The sequence below is a fragment of the Leptosomus discolor genome, chromosome 3, assembly GCF_034619465.1.
Source record: "Leptosomus discolor isolate bLepDis1 chromosome 3, bLepDis1.hap2, whole genome shotgun sequence".
In the NCBI taxonomy this organism is placed as follows: Eukaryota; Metazoa; Chordata; class Aves; order Leptosomiformes; family Leptosomidae; genus Leptosomus; species Leptosomus discolor.
This window is the reverse complement of record NC_141393.1, coordinates 6,265,390-6,275,697: the sequence shown is the minus strand read 5'-3', so window position 1 is coordinate 6,275,697 and position 10,308 is coordinate 6,265,390.

The window sequence follows — 10,308 nt, the reverse complement described above, 5'->3', positions numbered from 1 at the left end:
TTCTCGCCATTTTTCCCCTGCGGTGTGAGGTCAGGTGAATGATCTTGACGAAGGGATAGAATGCACCCTTCGTAAGTTTGCAGAAGACCCCAAGTGAGGTGGGAGTGTTGATCTGCTTGAGGGTAGGGAGGCTGTAGAGCAGAGGGACTTGGACAGGCTGCATCAATGGGCCGAGGCCAACTGTATGAGCTTCAAGAAGGCAAAGTGCCGGGTCCTGCCCTTGGGCCACAACAACCCCCTGCCACTGCGCAGGCTTGGGGAAGAGTGGCTGGGAAGCTGCCCGGCAGAGAAGGACCTGGGGGTACTGATTGACAAGCGGCTGAATCTGAGTCAGCGGTGTGGCCAGGTGGCCAAAAAAGCCAACGGCACCCTGGCTTGTATTAGGAATAGGCTGGCCAGCAGGAGTAGGGAGGTGATCGCCCCCCTCTGCTCGGCATTGGTGAGGCCACCGCTGGAGTAGTGTGTTCAGTTGTGGGCACCTCAGTACAAGAAGGACGTTGAGGTGCTGGGGAGAGTGCAGAGAAGGGTAGTGAAGCTGGGGAAAGGCCTAGAGAATAAGTCTTGTGAAGAGCGGCTGAGGGAACAGGGGCTCTTTAGGGAAGAGGAGGCTGCGGGGAGACCTTCTTGCTCTCTAGAACTACCTGAGAGGACATTGTAGAGAGGGAGGTGCTAGCCTCTTCTCACGGGTAATTAATGATAGCACAAGAAGGAACGGCCTCAAGCCGCACCAGGGTAGGTTTAGGCTGGACATTAGGAAAAATATTTTCACTGAAAGGGTGCTCAGACATCGGACTAGGCTGCCCAAGGGAGGTGGTGGAGTCACCATCCCTTCATGGGTTTAAAGGTCACTTAGATGTGGTGCTTGGAGGTATGGTTTAGGAGGGTACTTGGTAGAGTAGGGTTGATGGTTGAACGACTTGATGATCTCCAAGGTCTTTTCCCACCTGAACGGTTCTGGGATTGTATGATACAGGAATGTACAACCGGGTAAAATTGCAACAGCCTTTGTTGGTGTGCCAGGGAATGACCTCCAAGCACCACATCTGTACTTCAATTCAATTTACTCTCATCTCCTTGCAAACTTTAATCACATTTATCAGATTTCTAACCATTGTTCGGCAATGATATCTACCTGATGGATGATTGTCATGTCAGTTCGAATCAACCTGAAGCCAGGCAGTCTAATTTCCCACTGCCTGCTAATTCCATGTGCTGTTCAATTATCTTCCCTTTCTGTCTGGATGGGACAACTCTCTCAACAATACTGGAGGTGAGAGAGGAACATTTCACACCCCCCCCACCCACCCACCCCCACCCACCCCACTGCTGCTGGCTGCATTGCAAGAGAATTAAACATAACATTAGAAACCACAGGCAGAAGCAACAAGTGATAGAGTTGGGAGGGATTCCATGGGAAGCTTCCATGGAGGATAAAGGAGTTGGTGAGTGCTGGGAGTTGTTCAAGAACAGTCTCCTGGAAGCACAAAAACAATTCATCCCCTTAAAAGGCAAGGGAAGTAGGTGGAGCAAGAGACCCCCTTGGCTTAACGGCAAGCTTCTGAGTCTGCTCAAAACCAACAGAGAAGCGTATCAGAGGTGGAAAAGTGGACAGATACCTGTTGAGAACTACAAGGGCACTGCCAGCGTGTGCAGATGTGCAGTTAGAAAAGCAAAAGCTCATCTAGAGTTGCAATTGGCCAGAGATGTCAAAAACGGCAAGAAAGGGTTCTTCAGGTATGTAAACAACAAGCAGAAACAGAAGGAAAATATTAGTCCACTGTTAAACGGGAGAGGTGAATTTGTCACCAACGATGCTGAAAAGACAGTTCTCAACACTCTTCACCTCCGTCTTTGCCAGTACTGCTGGGTCCCAGGCCTTGGGAACAAAAATCCGGCTGGATGCAAATGCGGACCCACGGCCCTCGTGTTCCAGGAGCTTGACCCCCACAAATTGATGGGCCCAGGCATTATCCTCCCGAGGATGTTAAGGGAGCTGGCTGATATCATTGTGAGTCTGGTCTCTGTAATCTTTGAGGAGTCATGGAGATCGGGCGACGTCCGTCCCAGACGACTGGAAGAAGGCTGATGTCAGCCCCATCTACACGGAGGGCTTAAAGGAGGATCCAGAAAATTACAGGCCCATCAGTGTTACTTCAATCCCTGGGAAAGTTATGGAATGAATCCTCCTTGGGCCTATCACAATTCAAATGGAGCACGTGATTGGGAAAAGCCAGCACAGGCTCACCAGTTAAAAATCATGCTTGACAAAGCTGATGACCTTCTGTGACAAAGTAACCTACTCGGTTAATGTGGGGCAAGTGGTGGACGTTGTCCCCCTGGATTTCTCCAAGGCTTTCGATAGGGCCCCCCACAGCTTCCTCCTAGAGAAACCAATGCATTACGGTCCAGACAAGTGGTTGCTGAGGCTTGAGAAAAGAAGGCTTAGGGGAGACCTTATCACCATGTTGCAGTATTTAAAAGGTGACTACAAAGACAGGGAGTCATATGGAAAAGATGAGGGGTGATGGCTGATTTTGATGAGACGCCAGAGGAAAATTTTTCACAATGAGAACAATCAGCCTTGGAATAATCTCCAGAGGGAAGTGGTGGATTCCCCAGTATTGGACACTTTCAAGATTCAGCTGGACAGGGCGCTGGGCCATCTTGTCTAGATCATGCCTTTGCCAAGAAAGGTTGGACCAGATGATCCTTGAGGTCCCTTCCAACCTGGTATTCTGTGATTCCGTCAGTCCTGCCTGATGCTGTGGAACAAGATCTGTGTTTGACTGAGCTATTGCCTTGGTGGTTAAGTGCAAAGATTGACTGCTACATTAAAGGCGAAGCCCTGCGAGTGCAGTGCCTGCCTTCCCCAGCTGGGCAGCAATCAGGTGGGTCTTGATTCCTGGGCAAGACTTGTGGTGTTCCCCAAGCCTTGCTGCACGCAGCGAGCAGGGTGCTTCAGCCAAAGATCAGCATCATTAAGAAGGGCTGATGGCCAGCCGGTTCAGCCCCATTTCTCTCCTCTGGGGGGCAAAGCAGTGGCCGGGCAAGGGGATGTGCTGAGGGCTGCTGGCACACAAGGTCACACTGTGGGGAGTGGTAGCAATACAAGGGGATGTGCCAGTGTCGTGGTTTGAGCCTACCCAGCTGGCTCCAAAAGCACCACACAGCCGCTCGCTCACCTCTGCCCCATCCCCTGAGGGATGGGGAGGAAAAAATGCAACCAAAAGGGCTGGAGGGTCAAGACAAAGGACAGGGAGGGCTCACTCACCAATTATGGTCATGGGCAAAAAACAGACTCAACTTGGGGATGACAACACACATTCACTACAAAACAACCACCACCATCAAGGAGAATGAGAGATACAACCATATATCTTCAACACAACACACCTTCCCCCGCTGCCCCTCCGGTCTTCCTGGGCTCAGCTCCGCTAACAACGCAGGGGGGCAGGCAATGGGGGTGACAGTCAGTCCAGCACAAGAATTCCCTGCTGCTCCTTCATCCTCAGGTCCTCGTAGTGCTCCCCTGCCCCACCGCGGTGCCCCTCTCACTGCAGACAGCCCTCCTGCATCTGCTCAAACACGAGCCCTTCCCGAGGGGCTGCAGCTCGCCACCAACCGCCCCAGTGGGTGTCCCCCCTGTGAGCCACAGGTCTTCCAGTGACAGGCTGCTCCAGCGCAGACGGAGTCATAGTCTGCTTCGGGCCAGTCCCTGCTCGTCTGGCCTGGGGCCCTCCACAGGCTGCAGGCCAACCTCTGGGCCGCCACTGATCGCCATGGGCTGCAGGCACTCAGCCCATCACCCCACCACAGGCCGCAGGGGAATCCCTGCACTGGCACACCACCCCCTCTACTTCCTCACTGACCTGGCTGTCTGCAGGGTTGTCTGTTTCCCATTTTCCTTCTCTCACAAAAGCAAACAGAACAAGGAGATACAATCAACGGCTTCTTTTCGTCATAAAGAGATGTTCACAGGTCCGAAACTGGAGACCAGGGACCTTCTTGAAGCCTCTTCAAGGAGCTACATCCGTAGCCCGATCGACACTACCAGAACTGCACTTGGACGCTCAGCCTGCGTATGGCCTGGTCCCTCCTCCTCCGGTCTGGGGTCCTCCACAGTCTGGAGGCCAACCTCCGGGCCGCCGCTTCTAACCATGGGATGCAGGGACTCCCTGGCCACCAGCAGAGCACAAAGAGCAGGACCACCAGTCCAGCGATCACCCAAAACTGCCATTTCTGTAAGGCTGCCAAGAGCAGGGCTGTCCAGGCCGTGCCACTCTGCTCCTGGATCCTCCGCTCCAGATTCCACTTCTGCATGTCCTGTAATAGCCGAGTCATCTCCAGGCTCAGCAGCTCCATACGTTCCTGGATGTGATTCTGGGTGGTCTCATCCAGCTCATCGCTGACAAGCAGCAGCTGCTGGATGAGTAGCACAAGCAGGGTGAGGAAGTTTCTGTCAGCCATGTCCTGCAGGAGGAGGGAGAGAAGGGGTTCAGTGGGGCTGGGAGAGGGGGAGGGAGGGAGGTGGTGATGGGGAGAGAGGGGACAGGAGCCAGAGGGGGAGCTGGGGGCAGGTAGGAGAGGGGGCGAGGCAGCTGGGAGACATCAAGACCAGTACGTGTTCAAGAGGTGTGCTGAGCCCCAGCAGAAGCAGCACCGTGCCCTGCCCAAGGCACTCCTTGCCAGTGTCTGGGCCCTCGATGCAGGGTGAGAAGCACCCCCTGGGGCCGCGTATCTGCCTCAGCCCTTGTTCAGCCCGGCCTCCTCCCGCCTGTGCAGTCTTCGCTCTTCCAAGCGCTACTGGGGCAGCGCTGCCTGCTGGCGGCTTTATAGCTGCCCCCATTGTGACGTCACCTCTGATGTCACAGGCACCGGAGCGCATCACAGGCACACCCAGCGGCCAGCCCCAGCCTTCGGCCCCACCCCGGTTCAGTGACTCACAGCTGCCGCTGGCAGCCGTAGCCCCGACACCCGCAAAGTGCAGGGGCACCCGGCAGGACAGGGCTCCCAGGGTCTCCCTTTACAAAGCAGACAGAAGCCCCCCCCAACCCTTCCCAAACATGAAATTGGGTGACGTGAGGCGTGGATGCTTGGCTCCTTGAGATCCCACCCCGTGAGATGGAATCGACTCCCTTGGCGCTGGCCTCTGTGCGTTTGGCGAGGGCGGATGGGCTCTCGGTGCCTTCATAACACAAATGGGTGAGTGGTGGTGGGATGGCACCTGTCCGTGGCAGGATCTCTCTTCCTGCTGTGCCACCGTGAGAGGACATTGCTTCCAAATAGATGCTTCCCAAGAGTGATGAGGGCGTTTGGGTGGAGATTTCCCCATGGGCAACTCCCACTGCCGATAGAGCACCATCTTCTCCAGGTCTAGCATGACCACTTCTGGGGTCGCAGCTCCCTGGGGAGTGCCTGCGACAGGCAGATTCTCCCCCCACGGATGACAGGGAACACTCGGGGACACATCAGCGGTGCCTCTCACTTGGTCCCTGCTCAGCCAGAGTTGCCAGGGAGTTTCTTGGCCCATGTGAAATGGCCACCATGGTGGTGGGAGTGTGAAGGGAAAGCAGTGTGCAAATCATCCCTGTGGTCTTCAGCGGCTGTTGCGACAGCTGACGAGACCGTTGAGAGGAGGACGCTGCCGCTCCTGGCAGAGGGCTGCTGCGCAGGGTTTTCCCTTTCCTTTCCTCGTCTCGTATTCTCGCCATTTTTCCCCTGCGGTGTGAGGTCAGGTGAATGATCTTGACGAAGGGATAGAATGCACCCTTCGTAAGTTTGCAGAAGACCCCAAGTGAGGTGGGAGTGTTGATCTGCTTGAGGGTAGGGAGGCTGTAGAGCAGAGGGACTTGGACAGGCTGCATCAATGGGCCGAGGCCAACTGTATGAGCTTCAAGAAGGCAAAGTGCCGGGTCCTGCCCTTGGGCCACAACAACCCCCTGCCACTGCGCAGGCTTGGGGAAGAGTGGCTGGGAAGCTGCCTGGCAGAGAAGGACCTGGGGGTACTGATTGACAAGCGGCTGAATCTGAGTCAGCGGTGTGGCCAGGTGGCCAAAAAAGCCAACGGCACCCTGGCTTGTATTAGGAATAGGCTGGCCAGCAGGAGTAGGGAGGTGATCGCCCCCCTCTGCTCGGCATTGGTGAGGCCACCGCTGGAGTAGTGTGTTCAGTTGTGGGCACCTCAGTACAAGAAGGACGTTGAGGTGCTGGGGAGAGTGCAGAGAAGGGTAGTGAAGCTGGGGAAAGGCCTAGAGAATAAGTCTTATGAAGAGCGGCTGAGGGAACAGGGGCTCTTTAGGGAAGAGGAGGCTGCGGGGAGACCTTCTTGCTCTCTAGAACTACCTGAGAGGACATTGTAGAGAGGGAGGTGCTAGCCTCTTCTCACGGGTAATTAATGATAGCACAAGAAGGAACGGCCTCAAGCCGCACCGGGGTAGGTTTAGGCTGGACATTAGGAAAAATATTTTCACTGAAAGGGTGCTCAGACGTCGGACTAGGCTGCCCAAGGGAGGTGGTGGAGTCACCATCCCTTCATGGGTTTAAAGGTCACTTAGGTGTGGTGCTTGGAGGTATGGTTTAGGAGGGTACTTGGTAGAGTAGGGTTGATGGTTGAACGACTTGATGATCTCCAAGGTCTTTTCCCACCTGAACGGTTCTGGGATTGTATGATACAGGAATGTACAACCGGGTAAAATTGCAACAGCCTTTGTTGGTGTGCCAGGGAATGACCTCCAAGCACCACATCTGTACTTCAATTCAATTTACTCTCATCTCCTTGCAAACTTTAATCACATTTATCAGATTTCTAACCATTGTTCGGCAATGATATCTACCTGATGGATGATTGTCATGTCAGTTCGAATCAACCTGAAGCCAGGCAGTCTAATTTCCCACTGCCTGCTAATTCCATGTGCTGTTCAATTATCTTCCCTTTCTGTCTGGATGGGACAACTCTCTCAACAATACTGGAGGTGAGAGAGGAATATTTCACACCCCCCCACCCACCCCACTGCTGCTGGCTGCATTGCAAGAGAATTAAACATAACATTAGAAACCACAGGCAGAAGCAACAAGTGATAGAGTTGGGAGGGATTCCATGGGAAGCTTCCATGGAGGATAAAGGAGTTGGTGAGTGCTGGGAGTTGTTCAAGAACAGTCTCCTGGAAGCACAAAAACGGTTCATCCCCTTAAAAGGCAAGGGAAGTAGGTGGAGCAAGAGACCCCCTTGGCTTAACGGCGAGCTTCTGAGTCTGCTCAAAACCAACAGAGAAGCGTATCAGAGGTGGAAAAGTGGACAGATACCTGTTGAGAACTACAAGGGCACTGCCAGTGTGTGCAGATGTGCAGTTAGAAAAGCAAAAGCTCATCTAGAGTTGCAATTGGCCAGAGATGTCAAAAACGGCAAGAAAGGGTTCTTCAGGTATGTAAACAACAAGCAGAAACAGAAGGAAAATATTAGTCCACTGTTAAACGGGAGAGGTGAATTTGTCACCAACGATGCTGAAAAGACAGTTCTCAACACTCTTCACCTCCGTCTTTGCCAGTACTGCTGGGTCCCAGGCCTTGGGAACAAAAATCCGGCTGGATGCAAATGCGGACCCACGGCCCTCGTGTTCCAGGAGCTTGACCCCCACAAATTGATGGGCCCAGGCATTATCCTCCCGAGGATGTTAAGGGAGCTGGCTGATATCATTGTGAGTCTGGTCTCTGTAATCTTTGAGGAGTCATGGAGATCGGGCGACGTCCGTCCCAGACGACTGGAAGAAGGCTGATGTCAGCCCCATCTACACGGAGGGCTTAAAGGAGGATCCAGAAAATTACAGGCCCATCAGTGTTACTTCAATCCCTGGGAAAGTTATGGAATGAATCCTCCTTGGGCCTATCACAATTCAAATGGAGCACGTGATTGGGAAAAGCCAGCACAGGCTCACCAGTTAAAAATCATGCTTGACAAAGCTGATGACCTTCTGTGACAAAGTAACCTACTCGGTTAATGTGGGGCAAGTGGTGGACGTTGTCCCCCTGGATTTCTCCAAGGCTTTCGATAGGGCCCCCCACAGCTTCCTCCTAGAGAAACCAATGCATTACGGTCCAGACAAGTGGTTGCTGAGGCTTGAGAAAAGAAGGCTTAGAGGAGACCTTATCACCATGTTGCAGTCTTTAAAAGGTGACTACAAAGACAGGGAGTCATATGGAAAAGATGAGGGGTGATGGTTGATTTTGATGAGACACCAGAGGAAAATTTTTCACAATGAGAACGACAAGCCTTGGAATAATCTCCCCAGGGAAGTGGTGGATTCCCCAGTATTGGACACTTTCAAGATTCAGCTGGACAGGGTGCTGGGCCATCTTGTGTAGATCATGCCTTTGCCAAGAAAGGTTGGACCAGATGATCCTTGAGGTCCCTTCCAACCTGGTATTCTGTGATTCCGTCAGCCCTGCCTGACGCTGTGGAACAAGATCTGTGTTTGACTGAGCCATTGCCCTGGTGGTTAAGTGCAAAGATTGACTGCTACATTAAAGGCGAAGCCCTGCGAGTGCAGTGCCTGCCTTCCCCAGCTGGGCAGCAATCAGGTGGGTCTTGATTCCTGGGCAAGACTTGTGGTATTCCCCAAGCCTTGCTGCACACAGCGAGCAGGGTACTTCAGCCAAAGATCAGCATCATTAAGAAGGGCTGATGGCCAGCCGGTTCAGCCCCATTTCTCTCCTCTGGGGGGCAAAGCAGTGGCTGGGCAAGGGGATGTGCTGAGGGCTGCTGGCACACAAGGTCACACTGTGGGGAGTGGTAGCAATACAGGGGGATGTGCCAGTGTCTTGTTTTGAGCCTACCCAGCTGGCTCCAAAAGCACCACACAGCTGCTCGCTCACCCCTGCCCCATTCCCTGAGGGATGGGGAGGAAAAAATGCAACCAAAAGGGCTGGAGGGTCAAGACAAAGGACAGGGAGGGCTCACTCACCAATTATGGTCATGGGCAAAAAACAGACTCAACTTGGGGATGACGACACACATTCACTACAAAACAACCACCACCATCAAGGAGAATGAGAGATACAACCATATATCTTCAACACAACACACCTTCCCCCGCTGCCCCTCTGGTCTTCCTGGGCTCAGCTCCGCTAACAGCGCAGGGGGGCAGGCAATGGGGGTGACAGTCCGTCCAGCACAAGAATTCCCTGCTGCTCCTTCATCCTCAGGTCCTCGCAGTCCTCCCCTGCCCCATCACGGTGTCCCTCTCACTGCAGACAGCCCTAATGCATCTGCTCCAACATGAGCCCTTCCCGTGGGGCCGCAGCTCCCCACCAACTGCCCCAGCGGGGGTCGCCCCTGCGAGCATCAGTCCTCCCAGTGCCAGGCTGCTCCAGCGCAGACGAAGTCATAGTCTGCTTCGGGCCAGTCCCTGCTCGTCTGGCCTGGGGCCCTCCACAGTCTGCAGGCAAACTTCTGGGCCGCCACTGGTCTCGACGGGCTGCAGGGACTCCTTTTCCTGCACCACCAGCAGAGCCCAAAGAGTAGGACCAGCACTCCAGCAGTCACCCACAACTGCCATTGCTGCAAGGCTGCCAAGAGCCGGGCTGTCCAGACCGTGCCACTCTGCTCCTGGATCTTCCTCTCCCGGATCTTCCGCTCCCGGCTCCACTGCTCCAGCTCCTGTAGCAGCTGAGTCATCTCCTGGCTCAGCAGGTCCATACGCTGCTGCATGCACTCCGGGATGGTCTCATCCAGCACATTGCTGACCATCATCAGCTGATGGATGAGTAGCAGAAGCAGGGTGAGGAAGTTTCTGTCAGCCATGGCCTGCAGGAGGAGGGAGAGAAGGGGTTCAGTGGGGCTGGGAGAGGGGTGGGAGGTGGTGATGGGGAGAGAGGGGACAGGAGCCAGAGGGGGAGCTGGGGCAGGTAGGAGAGGGGGCGAGGCAGCTGGGAGACATCAAGACCAGTACGTTTTCAAGAGGTGTGCTGAGCCCCAGCAGCAGCGGCACCGTGCCCTGCCCAGGGCACTCCTTGCCAGTGTCTTTGCCCTTGATCCAGGGTGAGAAGCACCCCATGGGGCCGCGTATCTGCCTCAGCCCTTGTTCAGCCCGGCCTCCTCCCGCCTGTGCAGTCTCCGCTCTTCCAAGCGCTACTGGGGCAGCGCTGCCTGCTGGCGGCTTTATAGCTGCCCCCATTGTGACGTCACCTCTGATGTCACAGGCACTGGAGCGCATCACAGACACACCCAGCGGCCAGCCCCAGCCTTCGGCCCCACCCCGGTTCAGTGACTCACAGCTGCCGCTGGCAGCCGTAGCCCCAACACCCGCAACGTGC